Raw genomic sequence first — 23,166 nt, forward strand, 5'->3', positions numbered from 1 at the left:
AGGAAGAGAAGGGCTGTGGGGGAGGGGGGGAGGCTGAGGATAAAGGAAAGGTGGGGGAAGGGGGTAGAGAAAGAGGAGAAAGCTGAGGAGAATGATAGTAAGAGTACAGCTATTTATTCCTCACATCACTTGTCTATAGGGCACCTTGCTAAGTGCTTTATTCAGTCTCTATCTTCATTACAGCTTTGGAAGTACCATATAATCTCATTTTTCAGATTAGAAAATTGAGGGCAAGGTGGGAAGAGAAAGGCCCTTGTCTTGGTTTCATCCTCTCACCTGCAAAATCAGGCAGCTTGACACACTTTTTGTTTCTCAAAGTGGGGCTAGTAAATCTGAAGTTAAAAATCCAGGGGGCACACGATACCATTTCAGCTGAAAATTCTTTGTAGGAAAACACTTTTCAAAAGCATATCTCTATTCTAGAGTAAAATGGCTCCTTATTTTATACATTTTTAAAATTTATTTTCACCCAAGGACATGCTTATTGATTTTAGAGAAGAGGAAAGGGAGGGGAAGGCAGGGGTGGGGGTGGGAACATTGATTGGATTCCTCTCCTATACGCCCCTACAGGGGATCAAACTTGCAACTTAGGCATGTGCCCTGACTGGGAATCGAATTGGCAGCCTTCTGGTTAATGGGAAGATGCTCCAACCAACTGAGCCAAACTGACCAGGGCTCTACAATTAATTTTAAAGAAAAAAAGGCAAGACACCTAAAAAAATGTCCTCAAGATACGCCCAGGTGCCCCTGGATTCACATTCATGCTCCTGGGTCCTGACCCACTCAGATAGCAGTTTATGGAGCTAGATAGGACAGATGCCCTCTAAGGTTTAGTTTTGACTTTGGGCTGGGCCTGGTCACTATAGCAGGCCCATCTGGGCCTTATGGGGAGTACGGGCATGGACGACTGCCCTTCGGTTCTTTCCCTTTCTTCCTATTTATGACTTTCTCTGATCACTCAAGTTGCCTGCCCTCCAACCTTTGGTCCACATAGGGTATCCATTTGACATATTGACACAAGCCCATGCACCTACCATTGAATGACTCCAGGTTGGGTAGGTCTCAGCTTCCAGAAAGAGAGAATGTGACTGGTCACTGTTCAGCTAATGAATCGTAGTCATGGAGGACATACAGAAGCCAGGGTGTCCATTCCCAGAAAGGGACATAGGCCAGTCAGGGAGTTTCAAAAGGTTTCTATCCCCTGCATCAGGTCCTTAATTACTCAAAGGCCAGGAAAACTGAGGCTCCCAACAAAAAAGGCATAAGGTGCAGCAGTGTTTTCTACAGTGCTCATGATCATCTAGGACAGAGTCTCAAATCCATCACAAGAACAAAGGTACCTTCCACAGAGCTCTCCCACCAAGCCCCTTGACAGATTCACAGACACTTGCAGGTCTTCTTCATGATTCTATGAGCAGGAGGGGAGGTCAGAAGCTCTTTTGTGAATTGTATTCTGACTCCCTGTGAAAGGATAGGAACAAAAGCCTCAGGGAACAAGAAATTTAATTCACTGGGAATCCCTGCCTAGGACTCTCAGAATAGTGCAGCTACAGAAAATAAAAACTTCTGCATGTCCCACAAGGAAGACAGAATTCTGAGTCCCAAGCCAGAGCAGTGGGAATGTAGAGTTCTGTGACACTCCTACATGGATCAACATCTAGTTTTTATAAGATTAAAATTTGCTTTTATTTATTTATTTTGCTTTTTGCCCTTATGGATTAGAGTGCTTAGCTGTCTATGACTTTGAAGCCAGCGAGCTTCAAAGTTCCTGGCCTTCAAAGTTCCATCAGAGCTCCTGGTCTTTCAAATGCTGTTCCTGCAAAGCACTCATAAGGGAGGCTTCTACAAGACTGTGTGCACAGAGGATTTATAAGGTCTCCAGGTACTGGGATGTAAGAGTTAAGGAACAGAGTCCTTCCTAAACATGTGATAGCACTGCTGGAAAAGAAAGTGACCTGTCAGAAGTTCTCCAGCCATCTGTGCAGACCACAGGCCACAACTCAGGCTTTTCCTAGAGTCCAAGCTGGCAAGGACAGCAAGGCAGATGAGATAGCAGATAACATTCAGAGTGAGGACATGCTTGGTGTCTCCAGGCATTTTGACCTCCTAAATTGAATATCCATCATTTCACTACTGTGTATGGTGGTTGTTGAATAGATGGGGTAGTATTTAAGCTCAAGTAATCTGAATCACCCTCAGATCACTAAGTTCCTGACTCTCTAAATAAAGGCTTCTAATAAATAGTCTCAAATTAATTATCAAGCAAAAACTGGTATAATGCCATTAACTTTTTTTTACACAAAAACAGACAAGTTGATCCTAAAATTTATATAGAAATGCAGGGAACTCAGAATAACTAAATTGATCTTGAAAAAAAAGAATGAAGTTGGAAGACTTACACTTTCTTGAGTTTGAGACCTAGTATAATGCGAGTACAAATCAAGACAGTGTGGTACTGGTGTAAGAATAGACACACATATCAATGGAATAGAATTGAGAGTCTGGAAATAAACACATGATCAACCAATTTTTAACAAGTATGCCAAGACCATTCAATGGGAAAAGAATAGGCTTTCAATAAATGATGATGGGACACCTGGACATTCACATGCATGAGTGAATTTGGATCCTACCCCACATCATATGCAAAAATTAGCTCAAAATCAAAGACCTAAATGTAAGAACTAAAACTATAAAACACTTGAATAAAATATAGTTATAAATCTTTGTGACCATGGACAGGAAATAGTGTCTTAGATATGACATCAAAATCACATGCAACAAAAGAAAAAGTGGACAATTGTGTTTTATAAAAATTAAAAAAACTTTTGTGCATCAAAGTACACTATCAAGTGAAAATATGACCTACAGAATGTAAGAAAATATTTGCAAATCATAAACCTGATAAGAGTCAAGTATCTAGAATATATATATATAAAAACTATTACAACTCAATAACCAAAAGACAACCTAGTTTAAAAATGGGCAAAGGATTTAAACAAACATCTCCCAATAAACTTCACAAATGGCCAATAAGCACTTAAAAAGAGGCTCAATATCATTAGTCATTAGGGAAATGCAAATCAAAACCACAAGATATCTCTTCACACCCACTAGAAGCTAGAATCAAAAGACAGATTACAAGTGTTATTGAGGATGTGGAATAAAAGGAACCCTCATATACATTGCTAGTGGGAATGTAAATTAGTGTGGCCACTTTGGAAGGTCATTTTCCAGTTCCTCAGATGTTAAGAGTGTTACTAGATGACACAGCAATTCTGTTTGTGTGTGTATCCTGCAAAGAAGTGAAAACATCTTCATATAAAACCTGTACACAAATGCTCATAGCAACATATTCATAACTGCCAAAAAAGTGGAAACAAACCAAATGACCATCAACTGATGAGTGAATAAACAAAATGTGGTCTGTTTATACAATGGAATATTATTCAGCTGTAATAGGAATGCTGGAGCATGGATGAACATGCTATGACACAGATGAGCTTTGAAAACATTATGCTGAGTGAAAGAAGGTGGACACAAAAGCTCACATATCATATTATTCTATTTATATGGAATCTCCAGAATAGGCAAATCTACAGAGACAGAAAGTATATTAGTGGTTGCAAGGAGTTAGATGAGAGAGAAATAAGAAGACTCTGCTGAGGGGGATGGGGTTTCTTTTGTGGTGAATTAAAATGTTCCAGGGTTCGTGCTGATGGTTGCACAAATTTGTAATATATTAAAGGTATTTTTTAACTGCACACTTTAAATTAAGTTATAATTTTTAAAAATTGCAAAGAGAGAGAGAGAGAACAACTGATTGTCCAGGAGTCAGGTCATATTATCCAAAAAGCTGCCAAGAGAGGAAAGCTTTGAAGGCCTGAAGGGGCAGACTGAGTCCTGGGGAGGGGCAGGCTGCTCTCGCTGGGGTATAAAACAATCAGATAATGGTTTTGATTCAGACATGACCTAATTCATCAGTAAACAACTTCAGAAATCATTTATAAAAACTCAGAAAAGAGCAACCAAGAATCTTTCATCACTGGAGCTTCTTATATGTATTAATTATGGTCTTTTTTCTTATGTGTATTAATTATGTACTCCTGATTAGAATAGCAGTGAATGACACATAATTAATACAAATCAGCAATGCTTCTTAACATTCTGATATCTGTTTTATTCAATAACTTTTGAGAAAGCTGCAGGATACATTTGAATAGGTACAAAAATTCTGTAGTTACTATAACTTCAGGTGCTGCAATTTTACCATCTGAGCAGAGTATGTATTTTTAAGAGATGTTTGTGGTAAGAACTGGATGCTGATTTCTCAGTCATGTGTTTTTCCTTCTCCTTGCCCATGCTAAGCATTGCTCTGTATGCATGAAAGCACCTGTGCCAAGTTGAAAGGTACTTTTGTTTAAGCAAATTGGAAAACATGAGTACTCAATTATCTCCACTAAAGCAAAATTAAGTGAAAGCCTAGACTCATGTTCCATTATCTCAAGGCCATTGAGCAGACTGGTACTATGTGTTCTGCATTATTTACACAAAGTGGTAATAACTGCAAGTTCATTGTACAGTTTAGCAGTCACGGCATTGTTGCTGTCAGGATATGAAGTCTTGTGCTGACCATGTGTGAATTCAGACACATGACATCACTGGAGCCGGCTTTTGCTTTGCTCTGAAAGATGACTCAGTTCCATGCTGCCTGGACTTTCCTTTCGCCTTCCAGTCTCTCAGCTGAGATTTATGTTTACCACAGATCTTCATATATATTGGCACATTTTTCCTCCCAGTCACCAGATCTGACATTTTTTTTAAATTTTTATTTTATTTATTTTTAGAGAGAGAAGGGAGGGAGAAAGAGAGAGAGAGAAAAAAAACATCAATGTGGGGTTGCTGGGGTCATAGCCTGCAACCCAGGCATGTACCCTGACTGGGAATCGAACTTGCGACAGTTTGGTTCACAGCCCGCACTCAATCCACTGAGCTACACCACCCAGGGCTCAGATCTGAAATTTTTAATCATCATTTTTAATTTTCAGGAGTTGAGACTGAGCAGGATGATGACCTTCCTAAGAGTGTACCATTAGTTAAACAGCACAAAATAGGTCTACAAATTCCCTATTTAATTTTATTTCCTATCATAACTGTAAATTGTTTGGAACTTGGAAAATATTTTTCTATTGATAAGACATTGTGAAAACCTGGGAAAGATGGCAGTGTAACAGTAGTACCAAAACAGTGTAACAAACTTCCTGGAACAAACCAACCACTATGAGATGCATCTCTAACATCCACTCTCACTTTATTCCTTGATATCAAACTCTGATATAGTCTGGGGTGGCAAAACATGCAGCTAGAACACTCATACATACCCAGGAACTTGTTTGCCCTTGGGAGTACTAAGTTGCCAAGTTCTGACTACTATATAAGACATAGGTCCTAAGATTGTTTTTATAAGAAATAGACTCAGCTGGTGCACTTGAGACTCAGATTTATTAAATGGGAAACTGAAGGGTCTGACATGGTGCCCTAATTGTAAGCTAACAAGTTAACCTACCACAGTTTATTCTCTATAATATACTGACAGGAGACCTGAGGTGTTCGGTATCAGAGAAACAGGTGATTACTCATGACAGAAGCAGCCAGAGCAGCATTTTAGCACCAGTTTCCCAATCTCTAGAGGAGGATACAGTGAAGCCCAGATGTTACCTTCACATACAATGTGGTTTGTGTCACAGTAAAGGGACCCCAAAATTAGGAGTTTTATAAGCTTCTGTTGGATTTGCCCCTTGAGATTACTCTTTAATCAAATCTCCTTCAGGAAAGAGAAGATAGACACCACTAGGTTTAAAAACTTGGAATGTAAGAAATGTCTCCAGGGTGGAGGAGAAGGTTTTAACTCTCCAAATCTCCCTGGAGGTCTCTAGCTTAAGAGAGACACTATCTCCAGTTTCCAAGGATTTGTTATTGAAACATGCCTTTGCTCAGAAAGCTTGGACCATGCAAAACTATGTCTCATTCGTGGAGAGCTTTTTTTCCCCAACACCCAGGGGCTCAGTAGCCACCTTACATCTTAAGGAAAGCCACACACTAAGGATGGAGAGGCAGAAACATAGAAATGCCTGGGACATGTAGCAATTAGGATATTGCTTGGCTCCTAGCAAGAGAACCCAAAGAAACCAAGCAAGTCTAGGACTAATTTAACTTCTAATTTACCTTCTTAAGGAAAGCCACCAAGCTCTAACTTTTGGGCATAAAAGCAGATACCTAATTAAAGGTCCTAACCTACCAAAATTTGGTTGGATATTTACTCTGAAGGCTGAGCTGCAAAAGGCAGGATTTAATGTCTGCCCAGGAAAGGGCCACTGGGCTGGAAGGCCAAGGCTCCCCTCCATAAGGACATCATGACTGCTGGGGAAGCCAGGACACCACTGGGCAGTATGTCCAAGTGGAAACTGACTCTCACCACAAGGGGTTGGTGCTCCTCTATCTCTGGAGGTTGAGGGTGACTGGGGACTACCCCAGAGTCCCTCGCCTTGAGGGCATCAGCTATGTAGAGTCAGCTGACAGAGTGTATACTGCCCATGCTCTGGCCAGTGTAGTTTTGGCTAACCAACACCTGGAATAAGAAGCGGATGTCAGGAGGGACCCAGCATCTAGGATGCTGGCTCATCCAATACAACTGTGTGGAAGAACATATTTGCCAATGATATATGAGACAAAGGTTTAATCTCCAAAATATATAAAGAATTCATACAACTCAACACCAGGAAGACAATCCAATTAAAAATGTGCAAAGGACATGAAGGACACACAGATGTCCCTTAGACATATGAAAAGATGTTCAACATCACTAGCCATCAGTGAAATGCAAATTAAAGCCACAATGAGATATCACCTCACACAGGTCAGAATGGCTATCATGCCCTGGCTGATGTGGCTTAGTGGATTGAGTGCTGGCCTGCGAACTGAAAGGTTGCTGGTTTGATTCCCTGTAAGGGCACATGCCTGAGTTGTTGGTCACTTCCCCACTTGGAGGCGTGCGAGAGGCAACTGATCCATCTTTTTCTCCTTCTTTGTCCCTCCCTTCTCCTCTCTTTAAGAATAAATAAATAAAATATTTTTTTAAAAAAGAACAGTTATCATTAATAAATCAACAAACAATAAATGCTGACGAGGTTGCAGAGAAAAGAGAACCCTAGTGCACTGTTGGTGGGAATGCACACTGGTGCAGCGACTGTGAAAAACAGTATGGAACTTCCTCAAAATTAAAAATGGAACTGCTTTCTGACCCAGCAATTCTGTTGCGGAGAGTATACCCTAAGAATCCCAAAACACAAATTCAAAAGGACTTATGTACCCCTATGTGCTATATACAATAGCCAAGTTTTGAAAACAGCCTAAGTGCCTATCAGTAGGTGAATGGATTAAAAAACTGTGGTACATTTATACAGTGGAATACTATGCAGCAGAGAGAAGAAGAAAGAGCTCCTACTCTTTGTGACAGCATGGATGGAAATGGAGACTATCACGCTCAATGAAATAAGCCAGTAAGTGAAAGACAAATACCATATGACCTCACTTATTAGAGGAATCTAATGAACAAAATAATCTAATGAACAAAACAGAACCAGAGACATGGAAATAGGGAACAGGCTGACAGCTGCCAGAGGAAAGAGGGGAGTCAGGGAATGGTGGAAAGAAGGAAATAGTCAAAGAACATACATGAATGACCCATGGACATGACAACAGTGTGGGAATTGACTGTGGGAGTGCAGGGTAGGGTTAGGCTAGGTGGAGGAGGAAAGAGGGGGAAAAATTGGGACAACCACAATAGAATAAACAAGAATTTAGAAAGAAAAAGAGAATAGCCAGGGGTCTGGAATGGAAATTAGTCAGGAGAGGTTGAGTCACAGAACAGGTTCCTGGAGGACAAGTTTTATGCCACATCTCAAGCTTTAAAATACCTAATGGGCAATATTCAAACTAAATGCAGGATTTCAGAAGCCCAGGACCTCATAAGGCAGCAAGTGCAAGGAAGACTAACTATGGTCAATTTGCTGCTTCAGCCAGAGGGTGATTTTCATGAGGTGGGCTTCTCTAAACTGGAGCCTAGGCAGGTGGTTGAAAACAGCCACCATATTGACAGTTCTGGAAGACCCAGCTGCCAAAGCCCACTGAAGTAATGCAAACTATGTATTCATGAGAAGCCCAGCCCAGAGTTGCTGGGGACCTGGAAAAGCACACAGGTTAGGAGAGGCTGAATCACAACAACAGGATCTTGTGGACACAGGCATCTGTGCAAATTCAGTCCCTCAACTACACAGTCAGATATTTCCCCTTGAAAGCAGAGATGGAGGATACAGGTCTGCCCTGCAAGGGCAGGCCCAGACCATCTGACTGAGCAATCATTTAATACAAAGAGCTGGCACACTGGTTGCCCAAGAGGTCAGCCCAGGACCCTCAGGTGGCTGGCTATGGTCCTAGCTGGTGTGGCCCTAGCCAGTGTGGCTCAGTTGTTCCATACTCAAAAGGTTGTGGGTTCAATCCTGGTCCAGGTGTGTACAGTCCCCTGTCTGGGCACCTACAGGAGGCAACCTAACCATGAGTCTCTCTCATGCTGCTGTTTCTCTCCCTTCCTCTTTCTCTAGAAGCAATGAGAAAATGTCTTCAGGTGAGAATTTTTAAAAAATTAAAAAAAATGACTGTGACCAATTTTAGCTGCCACCCTGAGGTTATTTTTAGAAGGTGGGCCACCTCCTGACTAAAGATTTTCAGGTGGTTAGGCTGGGTCCCAGCCCATAGTCTGAAGGGTCCTGCTGCCCCAGGTTGGCTGATGGGAAATTTACTGCCCATGCATCTGTGGAATGACCAGAGATCTGCAACTGACAAGATTGGGAGAGGTTGAGTCACAGGATGTCACCTTGCAAGCCCTAAAATACCCAATGAGCAATATTCAAACTGACTGAAGAGTGCCAGGTTACTGGACTGCCTTGCTTGGGTGGGGCTGGAAACCCTGGGAACTGGAGAAGCTCTCAGCAATAGAGGCAGCAAGTTCAAATGACTGTCTCCAAATGCAGCGGCTAGCCCAGGGTGATTTTGAGAGGGTGTTCTCTCTCCACAACTGAGAATATGCAGGTAGGTGAGGCTGGACCCCAGCTCCTCAGGTCTGGAGGCCTCTCCTGCCCAAAGCCTGCTGAAGCAGTTCACACTGTACATGCATGGCCTGACTGTGCAGGGTAGCCAGGAGCCTAAGCTAAGGAGTAGGTCAAGAGAAGACTGGGCACAGGAATAGGATCTTTGTAACACAAGACAGCTGCCTTTTTCTAAGTCTCAAATTATACAAGTGAGCATGTTCTCCTGGAAAGCAGAACTAGAGGGTGTTGGCCTATTTGTCAGGGTAGGGCAGGCCTGGCTGACCAGGGAATCATCTCAAAAGAGACACCTGAGACCCTGATTGATGGAAAATCTCAGGACTTCTCATGCCAAGTGTCCATGTAAGGAATGACTGTCTTTAATTTGTAGCTGCTCTTTCAGGGCAATTTTCTAGAGGTGGTCCACATAGTCAATGAAGACTTGCTGGTGTTGGGGCCAGGTCCCAGCTCTACAGTTTTAAAGGGCCCCCACTGCCCAAAGGATGATGAAAGGGCACATACTGTGCAAGCCTGTCCCAAGCAGGTCTGGGTAGCTGGGGATCTACCACTGAGCATAGTCAGGGGAGATTGGGGTCTTGCCTCCTCCCAAGCCTTAAAATATTTACTAAGAAAATTCTTACAAAATGCAGAACTCCAAGTTTCTGGACTGCTTTGCTAGGGCTGAGTGGTGAGGGCAGCTGGGATAACTACCAGTAAGACACCTGAACATCCATAAGGCAATAGTTGCAGCTGTTACCCCAGGGTAGCCTCCTGGAGGTGGCCCCTTTGGGAGAGGCTGCTTCAAGGAACACTGTGTGGTGACTGGGGCTGTGCCCTGCTGCACAGAGCCTGCTGAAGGAACGCCTACTGCACAAGTTTTGAGGAAAGAGTAAAGACAAGGAAAACATAAAATGCTGTCATTTTAACCAAGCTGACAAATTATTAACATTATGAAGGTTGAGGCCTGAGTAAATGATTCGTTTCTTGTCTAAATGACCCTGGGAACTTAAACTTTTGAACTTTGCATCTCTTGAAATACACTAGTTCATTGTGTGTCAAGCCTGGAAATACCTTAAACCTACTGATAGCCCTTGGACGATTCCCTAAAGGACTTAGGACATTACCAGGCCACCTGACCCCCATCATCCAGACCACCTGACATCTAACTAATAATAGTCCTGGACCAATCCAAGGGCTAAGAATGTAGGACTGAATATTCTCAAGGATATAACTCTTACTATAAATCTCAACTTTTTTCTTCTTGGGAACAATTCTGAGTTTTTGCCTACCTCTATTTCCAGTTTGCAAATTCTAAGACTCTTGAATCAATCTTTATCATTTATTTCCAGATGAAGCCTCCTGACTTTTTGTACTTTAGTGACACTTATGGTGTCAGCATTGTGAAATTCAAGTTCTCTGTTTTATTTCAGAAACATTGCTGTATTTGAGCAAGGTAGCTGCTTGAACCCTTTGTGCTTTGTCTTCTAGGTTTCCACTAGAGAGTTCAACAAGGGAAGTTCAACAAGGGCCAAGAGAAAATGAAGAATACAATTTCTGAACTGAAGAACACAGTAGAAGGAATGAAAAGCAGGATCAATGAAGCAGAAGATCGGATCAGTGAATTGGAGCACAAAGTAGAAAAAAACATCCAGAAAGAGCAAGAAAAGGAAAAGAGGCTCAGAAAGAATGAAGAGGGATTAAGAGAAATGCAAGACAATATGAAACATAATAATATCCGTATAATAGGGATACCAGAAGGAGAAGAAGAGCAAGGAATAGAAAACTTGTTTGAAAAAGTAATGATGGAAAACTTCCCTAATGTGATGAGAGAAAAAGTCACACAAATCCAAGAAACAGAGAGTCCCAATCAAGAGGAACCCAAAGAGGCCCACCTCGAGACACATCATAATTTAAATGGCAAAATTTCAAGACAAAGAGAGAATCTTAAAGGCAGCAAGGGAGAAACAGGAAGTAACATACAAGGGAGCTCCGATATGGTTAGCATCTGACTTCTCAATGGAAACACTCCAAGCCAGAAGAGAATGACAAAAAATATTCTAAGTAATGAGAACCAGAGGCCTACAACCAAGGCTACTTTACCCAGCAAGGCTCTCAATCAAGATAGAAGGCCAAATAAGAAGCTTCCTGGACAAAAAAAGTCTAAAAGAATACACCTCCACCAAACCAGCTCTGCAAGAGATGCTAAAGGGACTGCTTTAAGGAAAGGAAGGAAAAGAGAGAGAGGGAGGGAGCGAGAGAGAGAGAGAGAGAAATGCACGTGCATAAATGACAATGAATAAGTACCTATCAATAATAACCTTAAACATAAATGGATTAAGTGCTCCAATCAAAAGATATAGAATGGCTGAATGAATAAGAAAACATGACCCACATATATGCTGCCTACAAGAGACCCACCTCAGGATAAAAGACCTGCACAGGCGGAAAGTGAAGGGCTGGTAACAAATTTTCCAAGCAAACAAACAGGAAAGAAAGACAGAGTAGCAATACTCATATCAGACAAAATATATTTCCAAAAAAAAAGCCATAAAGAGAGACCCAGAAGGTCACTTCCTAATACTCAAGGGAAGAATCCACCAATGAGACATAAATATTGAAAATATATATGCATCCAACATAGGAGCACCCAAATACATAAAGAAAATCTTAGAGGATGTCAAGAAAGATATTGACAGCAACACAATTATAGTGGGGGATTTTAACACCCCACTGTTAAAAATGGGCAGATCTTCCAAACAAAATATCAACAAAGATATTGTGGCATTGAACAATACTTAGATGAAAGGTACTTAACTGATATATACAGGGCCCTCCATCCCAAAGAAGCTAAATACATATTCTTTTCAAATGTACACAGAACATTTTCAAAGATAGACCGCATGATAGTACACAAAACAAGCCTCAACAATTTCAAGAAAATTGAAATCATACCAAGCATTTTCTCAGATCACAAGGGACTGAAACTGGAAACCAACCCCAAGGGGAAAACCCCAAATCACTCAATATCACGGAGATTAAATAGCATGCTATGAAACAATGAATGGGTCAAGAATGAAATTAGGGAAAAAATCAAAAAGTTTCTGGGAACAAATGAAAATGAACTCACAACAATCCAAAACTTATGGGACACAGTGAAGGCAGTTCTGACAGGGAATTTCATAGTGATACAGGCATACCTAAAAAAGATAGAAATATTTCAAACAAACAACCTAGCCCTATATCAACTAGAACTCAAGGGACAACAAAGACAGCCCAGAACAAGTAGAAGGAAGAAAATAACCAAGATCAGAGCAGAATTAAATGACATGGAGACTAAAAGCACAATTCTAAGGATCAATGAATCCAGGAGCTGGTTCTTTGAAAAGATAAAAAAAAATCGACAAGCCTTTAAGCAGGCTCATCAAGAAAAAAAGAGAGAAGACCCAAATAAACACAATCAGAAATGAAAGAGGGAAGATTACAACTGACACCACAGAAATACAAAGGATTGTAAGAAATTACTATGAAGAACTGTATGCCAAGAAACTTGAAAACCTAGGGGAAATGGACAAATTTCTAGAAAAATATAATCTTCCAAAACTGAATGAAGAAGAAGCAGAAAGCCTGAACAGACCAATAACAACAAAAGAAATTGAAGCAGTGATCAAAAAACTCCCAACACACTAAAGCCTGGGACCAGATGGTTTCACAGGAGAATTCTACAAAGCATTTAAGGAAGAGCTAACCCCTATCCTTCACACACTATTCCAAAAAATCCAAAAAGATGGAAGACTTTCAAACTCTTTTTATGAGGCCAACATCATCCTAATTCCAAAACCATATAAAGACACAATAAAGAAAGGAAACTTCAGGCCAATATGGCTGATGGACATTGACGCTAAAATCTTCAACAAAATACTGGCAAACTGCATCCAACAATACATTAAAAGGATCATACACCATGACCAAGTGGGATTCATTCCAGGGATGCAAGGATGGTTCAATATTCGCATATCAGTAAATGTAATACATCACATAAACAAAAACCACACGATCATATCAATAGATGCAGAAAAAGCATTTAGTAAGGTACAGCATCTATTTATGATACAAACACTCAGTAAAGTGGGAATAGAGAAAGCATTCCTCAATATAATAAAGGCCATATATGAGAGACCTTCAGCCAACATCATACTCAATGGGCAGAAACTAAAATCTTTTCCACTAAGATCAGGAAGAAGACAAGGCTGTCCACTTTCACCACTTCTATTCAATATAGTACTGGAAGTTTTAGCCACAGTGATCAGACAAGAAAAAGAAATAAAAGGCATTCAAATCGGAAAGGAGGAAACAAAACTGTCACTGTTTGCAGATGACATGATAGTATACATAGAAAATCCTATAGACTCTACCAAAAAACTGCTTGACCTAATAAATGAATTTGGCAAAACAGCAGAATACAAAGTCAATATCCAGAAATCAAAGGCATTTCTGTACACCAACAATGAAACAGCAGAAACAGAGATCAAGAAAAAAAACCCATTTGAAATAGCAAAAAGAAAAATAAAATATCTAGGAATAAACCTAACCAAAGAGGTAAAAGACCTGTATTCAGAAAACTACGTAACACTGAGGAAAGAATCAAGGAAGACACAAACAAATGGAAACATATACCATGTTCATGGATTGGAAGAATTAATATCATCAAAATGTCCATACTACCCAAAGCAATTTATACATTCAATGCAATACCTATTAAAGTACCAATGGCATATTTCACAGACATAGAACAAACACTTCAAAAATTTATATGGAACCATAAACGACCCCAAATAGCTGCTGCAATTTTGAGAAAGAAGAGTAAAGTAGGAGGGATCACAATACCTGACACTAAACTATACTACAAGGCCACTGTAATCAAAACAGCCTGGTACTGGCATAAAAACAGGCACATGGACCAATGGACAGATCAGAGAGCCCAGAAATAAACCCAAGTCTCTACAGTCAATTAATATTTGACAAAGGAGGCAGCAACATAAAATGGAGTAATAATAGCCTCTTCAACAAATGGTGTAGGGAGAACTGGATAGCTACATGCAAAAAAAATGAAACTCGAGCACCAACTTACACCTCATACAAAAATAAATTCAAGGTAGATAAAAGACTTAAATATAAAACGTGACACCATTAAAGTCCTAGAGGAGAACGTAGGTAGGAAAATCTCAGATATTTCACGAAGAAACTTTTTTACTGACGTGTCCCCTAAAGCAAGGGACATAAAGGAAAGAATAAACAAATGGGACCTCATCAAAATTAAAAGCTTCTGCACAGCTAAAGAAAACAGTATCAAAATAAAAAGAGAACCAACTGTATGAGAAAACATATTTGCCAATGATACCTCAGACAAGGGTGTGATCTCCAAAATATATAAAAAACTCACATGACTCCACTCTAAGAAGACAAACAACCCAATTAAAAACTGGGCAAAGGACCTGAACAAACACTTCTCCAAGGAGGACATACAGAGGATCCAGAGACACAAGAAAGGATCTTCAATATCCCTAGCTATCAGAGAGATGCAAATTAAAACCACAATGAGATACCACTTCACACCAATGAGAATGGCCATCATAAACAAAGCAACAAACAATAAGTGTTGGAGAGGTTGTGGAGACAAGGGAACCCTAGTGCACTGTTGGTGGGACTGCAGACTGGTACAACCACTATGGAAAGCAGTATGGAACTTCCTCAGAAAACTAAAAATGGATCTGCCTTTTGACCCAACAATTCCACTGCTGGGACTATATCCTAAGAACCCTGAAACACCTATACAAAAGAACCTTTGCACCCCAATGTTCATAGCAGCACAATTTACAATAGGTAAGTGCTGGAAGCAACCTATATGCTCATCAGTAAATGAATGGATCAAAAAACTATGGTACATTTACACAATGGAATTCTATGCAGCAGAAAGAAAGAAGGAGCTCCTACCCTTTGCAACAGCATGGATGGGGCTGGAAAGCATTATGCTAAGCAAAATAAGCCAGGCAGTGAAAGATAAATACCATATGATCTCACCTTTAGCAGGAATCTAAACAACAAAATAAAGAAACAAGCAAAATATAGTAAAAGACACTCAAATATAGGACAGGCTGGCAGTGACCAGAGGGGAGACAAGAGGGAATTTCAGGGGAGAATGGGAAGGGTTTACAGGAGCAAATTTAAAGGACACATGGAAAAAAACTAGGGGGAGGATGGTAATGGGAGGGAAGTTGGGAGGGATGGGCTAGAATGGGAGTAAAAGGCAGAAAACTGTACTTGAACAATGATTAATAAAAAAAAGTACAGGGACGTTAAGAAAAAAAATGCTACTTACATCATTAAACAATGTAATATTAGGAAATGGAGCTATACCCATTCTAGAGAGCATGTAAGAAAGTGTTTAAAAACACTAGTAATAAAGGTGTTTCTGAGACTACTTGTTGACTTTGATTAGAAGTGTTATATCAGTGAATAACTTTATACCCATAGTGTGATACATATAGAGAAGTGTTCCTATTGCTTGCTACACTGATAACAGTGTTATATCAGTGATTTGAAGTGACACCCATTCTGTAATGCATGTAGGGAATAGTTTAAGAATACAGGTAAAAAGATGTTTCTAAAAACGTCTTGCTGTGTTCAGAACAGTGGCCTATCTGTAAATGGAAGTGACACCTATTCTGCAACACATGTGGAAGTTTAAGAACAATTGTAGTAAACATATTTTCAGGAATGCCGCATGCTTGCTTTCTTGAGAACAGTGTTATATTAGTGAATGGAAGTGGTGCCTGTCTGCAATGCTCATAGGGAAGTATTTAAGAATATTGTAGGAACTGATATCAACAACATGTCAGCATAAGACATTTCTCCTTTCATCTCTCATTTTGCTTAACAAATTAAACATGCATACTCAAACTAAAGCATTTTTGTGGGGATTTCAGACTTTGCGTCTTGCTTCAAGGGACTTGGAAAAAATCTTACCCAGCAGTGCAGCCAGTAGGAGATAGGCAAAACTCTGTATAGGCCGTGGATACCAATGCAGGCAGCAAGTCCACATGTACATCTCTCACTGCCGTGAGCAAGAATCCAGTGAGTGCTCAATCAGGCAGACACTCACCTATGAGAGAGAACTTGCAGAAGTCAAACCCTCCCAAAGTGAGACTCTGACATGGTATTAGAGAAAAAAAAAACAAGTTTGACCACAGTAGAGATAAATTTGTTTGCAGCAGAGGCCATAAAAAATTTTTCTGGTGCCACCCAACCCCCAAGGAGGTACTGATTATGGCTAACTGATCTGACAAAGGAAACCTCCTGTGGGAGTTTGGCAATGAGAGAGGCCCAGTTAATTCAGCTGGTGTGTGTGTGTGCTGGAATGTAGTGAGAAACCCATTTCTCACATAAAGTATCTGGAATACTGAAGTGGGACCTCTGCTATGAGTGGAGGGAAGATACTGAAAAGAGGTAGATAAAAACAAACAAACAAACAAACAAACACAAACCATCAAATGGCCTTGAAAGGATTATGCCAGCAGAAACCAGCTCAGAGATTTCCTACTGGGTCTGCAAAAAGCTCCAGAACCATTGAGTGCCAGACCATCTCTCTCTACTCTGCTACCAGCTCTTATGCACACTCATGAGTGTCATCTGAAAATCAAACTTTGGTAGACAGAAAGAAAATTCAGGTATTAAACTGCAAGGGAGAAACCACAAACTGAATTACAGCCCCACTTTCTTCCTGCAAAACAAAAGAGAGGTTTTTAATAGCCACACTGGTGAATGTAGAAACGAAGGAGATATAAAAACTTAGTTAAAGATGTGTCTGCTTCTTTAAATGCAAATAAAGGCATAACTATAAGCAATGATACATCAAGGAAATATGACATCACAAAAAGAAAATGTTAATTCTCTAGCTACCAAACTCAAAGGCACAGCTTATTGCTTTCTAACAATAAAGAATTCAAAAATGCCAATTATGAAGTTGTTATGAAGAGCTATAAGAAAATTCAGAAGGATGATTCAATAAAATCAGGAATAAAATTAATGAACAGAAGGAGTTCTTTACCAAAGAGATTGAAATTATAGAAATAAGAACCAAACAGAAATTTTGGATATGAAAAAAAAATCAATGAATGAGTTAAAGAGTACAATAGAAGGCATCTGTAGAAGGTTGCAGGGCAGACCCTATGGAAAACAGACTCAGTGACTTATAGAATAGGCACATAGAAGAAATATAGTTAGAAGATTAGAGAGAACTATAATTTTAAAATAATGAAGAAAGTGTATGAGAACTGTTTCCATCATAAAGGCAAATGCCAGAATAATTGGGGTTCCAGGAGTAGAGAAGAAGAAGGGGCAGAGAATTTAAATAAATAATAGCTTAGATGTCTCAGATAAACAAAAACTGAGGAAGATCATCACCAATATACCTGCCTCCCAAGAAATGCTGAAAGGAGTTCTTCAAGCTGAAATGAAAAAAGTCATCATGACAACTTATGAAGCTATTCACACATTGGTAAAGATGAAACTTTTATAGTTAGATTTTGAAAACTCCAATTCTGTAACAAGATGTTTTATTAATCATTTAACTGTAGTATAAAGACTAAGGAAAAGAGCATTAAAATAACAATAGCTACTATAATTTTTTAACAACTACACAGCATAAGAAGAGGTAAATTATGACAGCAAAAAATAAAAAAGAGATGTAAAAGGGTGGAGTTTTCATAGGTAGATAATAATAAGTTGCTATCAGGATAAAATAGATGATTTTCATCTCTGAAGTCTTCTGTCTGTCTATTGTTAATATAATGAGAATAGTTGTGCAACATCCATGTAGGCTGGCAGTCAAGGAGAATGGACTGGAATGCACATGCATGAACAATGATGACTTTACTGTACTAGTCAGTTGGGGCAGTACATGCTGTTGAGCGAGCATGTGTATTGTGTGGCTGTTGCATTCAAAATGACTGAGCAAGTAGAGCAATGAATTTGCATCAAATTTTGTATTATGCATGAACATTCCTCCAGAGAAACTATTCAGATGATTCAGAAGACCACAGCTATGGGCAACTTGTGATTGGCAGCTTCATCACAACAATGTGCCCACTCATGCCTCATGTCTCATACAGAGTTTTTTTGCAAAACATCAAATCACCCAGTTGACTCAGCCTCCCTACGTCCCAGATTTTGCATCATGTGACTTCTGGCTTTTCCCAAAACTAAAATCACCTTTGAACAGAAGGGATTTCAGACCATCAGTGAGATTCAGGCAAATACAATGAGGCAGCTGATGGCAATTGGAAGAACTGTGTGAGGTCCCAAGGTGCCTACTTTGAAGGGGACTGAGGTGTCATTGTCCTATGGACAATGTTTCTTATATCTTCTATCTTCTTCAGTAAATGTCTCTATTTTTCATAGTACATGGCTGAATACATTTTTGACAGACCTTGTATGAGATATTTTATGTAATCCTCATGGTAATCACAAAGCAATAATCTACAGGAGAATTACAAAACATAAAAAGGGTAAACAGAGCATTCTGCCATAGAAACCACCAGTTTACAAAGGTAAGGGAAAAAAGGGGAAAAACAAACAATGAATACACAGGAGAATCCAAGCAGCAGAGTAGGTGGAAACTACAGTATCTCCTCCAGGACCAAACTGGAATTACAACTAAATTATAGAATAAATAACAAACTGAACATTGCTGAAGAGAAGCCTTATAATGAAGATTTTACAAAGGAAGAAACATTGGGGCTGGCCCCATTTTAAGAGGCAGCAACTGAAGTTCTAGAGGCTGTGGGTGGGGGAAAAGCTCCCTGAGAAGCTTGGGGTCTAAACCCCAAGCCAGACTCCCCAGTTCAAAGCACCAGAGCTGGGAAGAGGTGCCCACATAACATCCAGCTGTGAAATGCATCAGGGTTTCTTTCCATCAAGAAGAGAAATACTCTGCTGGAGATGACAAGCATACTCTTTAAGGGCCAACACACAAAATTTTCTTCACAGCCACTCTCTCTGGGCCATGGCAAAGAGAGGGTGAAGCAGACTAGAGATATGTGAGGAGGGTCTGGGCTCTGTGGCCCTGGGGAGAGAGCTAATGGAAAGTCCACCAGGATCCCTGTGCTAAGTAATTCTCCTGTACCACAGAGACTATTTTTTTCTTGGGTGGAGCACTTCATTCCCTGTAGCATCAGCCTGAAGGAAAGCAATAGCCCTACCTTCTGGATCCCTTTTGTCATACCCTGTGAAGCTTACAACCTTCTGAGGAATCAGCTGCTTTGGCCAAGGTGTAGAGATCTGGGAAGACTCTGAGGATCTCAGTGATTGAGTTGAGTTGCTTTGGGACAGGGGCCATTCCCCTCACTTTCCTGTGAACCTGACTGGCACTTTACCTTCATAGGAGACCCACTAGAACCAGCTTGCCTGCTTTTGGCAGACCCACCCTCTAGGCTCTGTATCTGCCTGACTCCTAGTGGCTCTGCACTGCAAGGTCAAACTGAATGTTGTGGCTCTGGGGCAAAAGTCATACCCCCCCAACCCCCCGCCCCCGCCTTCTCCTGACCTTTTCCATCCTTTACAAGACATACACTACCCCATGCTCCTAACCCTAGTGGCCCAAACCTGATTAGCTCTATCTCCTCCTGGAAGAATCTGGGACAGACTGAGCTCTGTGGCTCTTGAATGGAAGTCATTTCCCCCACATTCCAAATCAGAGTAGAGCCCTCCCTTAACATAGCCAAATCAAGTCTGTGTGGGCCTGATAAATTCTGTTGGCCTCACTCTGATTATTCCTTGAGACCCTGTCCCAACACAAAAGTACACCAGTACCCAATGGGTGACAGCTAGATTTAGTATACCCAAAAACATTGCTGAGTAGCCTCAGACCATCACTGGCACCAATCTGAACCTATATCAGTCCAGTGAATATCACTCACCCCTACCTGGTGACTCACAGTGAACCTATCTCATGCAACTTGTGTATGGCCAGAGTTTCTTTCAGTAACTGAGTCTAACTGGTAGCTGGCAGGCAAAAGCAGGCAGAGATGAGTCTTGCGCTGCCTTGGGACTTTTGCTGACCTTCCCCCAGGCCAGGTGCTGGTAAATGCTGGCCTTCGTGTGCAGCTGGGTCCTTAGAATACACACCCAGGACCCTCAGAGGCAGCCACAAATGGGGGATTTCTTGCAGCTCAAAACAGGTGGCCCAAAAACCAGCCACAGGAAGTGTCTGACATTGGTTTGCACAAGAGTGCCCCGCAAGAGACCCAGAAAAAAACACACCCATTGGCCAGCTTTAGACAACATCAGAGCAGGATCCAATAAGCTTCATAAGTGTCATATCCAAAAGAAGATCTTGTCAGGCACCATACCCTGCTAAGGTGAATTCTGCTTTGTGTGGTCAGCATCAGCACAGCAACTCACATGCCATGGTCAGGGCTGAGCCTCACAGTCAGCCAGCCTAAGGGTTGATCCCATGCAGGAATGGGCCAATAAAAATCAAGACTCAATTACAATAGGAGGGCCCACATAACCCTTACAAGGGACATTCCTGAAGCACCCAGCCCAGGTGATCAAGGGGACTCCAAAGGAGACCTAGTGCATAAGTACACCCAATTAAGTAGCAAAGGTTAAAGACAGAGATTCTAAATGCCACAAAAGAAAACAGCTACAAGGGAGCTCCCATAAAACTGCCAGCTGATTTATAAACAGAAACATGTAAGGCAAAGGAATTGTCATGAAATATTAAAAGAAATGGAAAACAAGAACATACGACAAAGACTACTTTCCCCAGCAAGGCATTCATTTCAAATTGAAAGAGAAAAAAATTATTTAAAGACCAAAAGAAAGCACAAAAGTTTACTACTACTACGAAACAGGCATTTAAAAGAAAGTGTTATATGGCCCGCTTTAAGAAGAAAATGAGAAAAAAACAGAGGAACATAGTTAAAATAATAAAATGGATATAAATATGTACCTATCAATAAGCACTTTAAATGTAAATGGCTTAAATGATCCCCAAAAGACAGAAGGTAGATGAATGTACATGAAAACATAACCCATATGTATACTATGTACAAAAGACCCACCTCAGAACAAACAATACCCACAGACTAAAAATAAAGACATAGAGAAAGATATTTTACGCAAATAAAAAGTAAAAAAGCAGTAGTAGCAATACTTATATCAGACAAAATAGACTTTAAAACAGACTACAGTAAGAGACAAAGAAGGATATTGCATAATGATAGAAGGAGCAGTACAACAAGAAGATATAATCCTTATAAACATGTATGCACACAGCATAGGAGCACCTAAATATATAAGGCAAATTTTGATGAACATACAGGGAGAGATCAACAGTTAGACAGTCATAGTAGAAAATTTCAATGCCCTTTTGATATCACTGGTTAGATTTTTCATACAGAAAATCCACAAGGAAACAGAGTGGGAGTGGGGGGATGGAATAGGGGTGAGCAATGGGGAAAAGGTGGGGCAACTGTAACTGAGGAGAAAAAAGAAACAAATGAAATTGAGAAAAATACATCCCAGTATCTATGGGTCAGAGCAAAAGCAGTCCTAAAAGGAAGTTCATAGCATTATAGGCCCACTTCAAAAAACAAGATAAATCTAAAATAAACAGTCTTATTCCACACTTAATGGAACATGAAAAAGTACAAAAACAAAGCTCAAAGTGAATAGAAGGAAGAAAATAATAAATATCTAAACAGAAATAAATAATATAGAATCTTAAAATAAAAAATCATTGAAATCAAAAGTGGGTTCTTTGAAAAGATAAACAACATTGACCACCTTAAAAAATCTTTTATTGTTGACACTATTATAGATGTCCCAAATTTTCCCCTTTACTCTCCTCCACCAAGTCCTTCCCAGGCTATACCACATTGTCTGTGTCCATGAGCTTTGCATATATGCATATACGTACTTTGGCAAATATCTTCCAGTGCCCCCCCCAGACCCAATCCCAACCCCTCTGAGATCTGTTAGTCTGTTCCATGTGTCCATGCCTCTGGTTTCATATCATATATCAGTTTATTTTTTTTATTAGATTCGACATATGAGTGAGATCATATGGTATTTGTCTTTCTCTGACTGGTTTATTTACTTAGCATAATATTCTCCAGGTCCATCCATGCTGTTGCAAAGAGTAAGAATTTCTTTTTTATAGTCACATAGAATTTCATTGTATAAGTCTACTACAGATATTTTTTTATCCACTCATATACTGATGGGCAGTTGGGCTGTTTCCAGACCTTGGTTATTATAAATAATGCTGCTATGAACATAATTGTGCACATATTCTTTCTTATTAATGTTTTGATATTTTTATAACATATTCCCAAAAGTGGAATCGCTAGGACAGAAAGCCATTCCTATTTAATTTTTGGAGGAAACTCCATACTGCTTTTCACAGTGGTTATACCAGTCTGCATTCCCACCAATAGTGTTCTACAGTCGCCTTTCCTCTACATCCTTGCCAGCACCTATTTGTTGATTTATTGATGGTAGCCATTCTGGCAGGTGTGAGGTGGTATCTCATTGTGGTTTAAATTTGCATATCTCTGATGATTAGTGAATTGAGCATTTTTTCATATGTCTATTGTCCATCAGTTTATTATCTTTGGAGAAACGTCTATTCTGGTACTTTGCCCAACTTTTAATTGGATTATTTGTCCTCCTGTTCTTAAGTTGTATAACTTTTTAAAAATATTTTGGAAATTCATCCCTTATTAAATGTATCACTGGCAAATATATTTTCTCATACATTGCATTCTCTTTTCATTTTGTTGATGGTTTCTTTTTCCGTGCAAGAGCTTTTTAGATTGAGGCAGTCTCAAAAGTTAATTTTTTTTTCTTTTATTTCCCTTGCCCTAGAAGATGTATCAGAAAGGAAACTGTCACTGAGAACTTTTGGCCAAGATGGAGGCATAGGTAGTTGCACTTTGCATCCTTGCACAACCAAAAGAAG

The sequence above is a fragment of the Phyllostomus hastatus genome, unplaced genomic scaffold, assembly GCF_019186645.2.
Source record: "Phyllostomus hastatus isolate PE091 unplaced genomic scaffold, TTU_PhHast_1.1 phas_contig_2, whole genome shotgun sequence".
Classification (NCBI taxonomy): Eukaryota; Metazoa; Chordata; class Mammalia; order Chiroptera; family Phyllostomidae; genus Phyllostomus; species Phyllostomus hastatus.